This window comes from Nannospalax galili, unplaced genomic scaffold (genome assembly GCF_000622305.1).
Source record: "Nannospalax galili isolate Female #2095 unplaced genomic scaffold, S.galili_v1.0 scaffold65, whole genome shotgun sequence".
NCBI classification, from domain to species: Eukaryota; Metazoa; Chordata; class Mammalia; order Rodentia; family Spalacidae; genus Nannospalax; species Nannospalax galili.
In genome coordinates this window covers 1,711,604-1,713,109 of record NW_008353294.1, presented here as the reverse complement: position 1 = coordinate 1,713,109, position 1,506 = coordinate 1,711,604, and the positions used below count along the sequence as shown (strand labels likewise).

The 1,506-nt window shown below is 35.7% G+C and overlaps 1 pseudogene; it reads left to right on the top strand.

The window, feature by feature from the left end:
• Positions 1-858: 858 nt before the first annotated feature.
• On the top strand, positions 859-1,241 carry LOC103747982 (annotated as a pseudogene).
• The last annotated feature ends 265 nt before the right edge of the window (positions 1,242-1,506 follow it).

The following is a 1,506-nucleotide window of genomic DNA, read 5'->3' as shown; positions in this document are numbered from 1 at the left end:
TTAAAGAGTTTCTTAGTCATCTTTCCTTCTTCTTTTGAGAAGTCTCTGTTCAAATCCACAGCCCACCTTCTAACTGGTCATTTGTTTTCTTGATACTTCATACGTACCTTGCATTATTTTCTTTCAACATCCTTGGTCTATGGTTTTATATTCCATTGAATTTGGAAAATTCTAGCCTCTCCTAATGAATTATTGTTTTTGTATAATTTTAGAATCTTTTTATTTCTCAGAAGTATCTAGAATTTTACATAAAGACTGCTCTATAAAATCACAATTTTCTCATAACTAGATTTGCATTGATCTTTTCTTTACTTCATTACACTGTAACAAGAGGAATTAATTCTTTAAATATAGCCATAATATTTGGTTTCAGAATTTAGGAAGATCATAGTGGTATTTAAAGCTTCTGTTTAATATTTTTAAACACTATTTTTATCATATGTTAAAATCAAATGGAAGCTATCCAAACTTGTTTCCATCTCAAATTTCAAATCAGTATTTTAATAAGAAAAAACAAAATATATTGTTCTTGAAAGCTCTATATTTGTGAATTAAAATTCTTTACACTTCATTTCAACTAAATTGATAAAAGAAATTTTGTTGTAAAGCTTTAATTACATTTGAGTGCATGACAATGGCACTTCATGATTCTTTTAAGTATAATAACTTTTTGATAATGTACAGAATAGGATGACTTTACATACTTTCTAACACTTCATCGTACAGAAATCAGAAACAAAGCTGCCTCAATGCTTTAACAAGAAAAGATGTTTTCTCTAGTTTCTGAATAATGGTTGTATCATTAATGGTTAAAATTCTGGTGTAGAGCAGTCTCAGTGGGTCTCTCAGGCCCAGACCATGGCTGGAGGCAAAGCTGGAAAGAATAGTAGTAGGACCAAGGATAAGGTATGTCTGGATCAGAGACAGCTGGGCTAGTTTCCCATGGGCCACATCCACAGACACTTGAAGACTCGCACCACAAGCTACAGACGGGTGGGTGCCACTGCTACCATGTACAGTGCTGCAATTCTGGAAGATCTCACTGCTTAGGTGCTGGAGTTGGCAGGTAAGGCCTCCAGGTTCTCAAAGAAAAGTATATCACTCATGTCACTGGCACCCTGTAATCTGTGGTGATGAATACCTGGATTCACTGATCAAGGCTGCCATAGCTGGACGTGGTGTGATCCCTCACATCCACAAAATCTCTGACTGGAAAGAAAGGGCAGCAGAAAACTGTATAGAAGGGTTGGTTTAACCAGCCTGCTTTCTCCCTGTCACTGCACTATACTGGGACAGGGGATAAAAATGGAGCTATGAGGAACTTTTTTAAAAGTAGTTAAATGGAAAAGCTTAGAAAATTACTGTAGACATGATAGAAGAAACATTTGTGAAAAGAGCAGCAACAAACATGGATGTATAAGTGTCTCCGTAATAGGATGAGTTCTTTGGGTATATGCCAAGGAGCGGTAAAACTGGGACAAATGGTATGCCTGTTTTTAGTTTTTT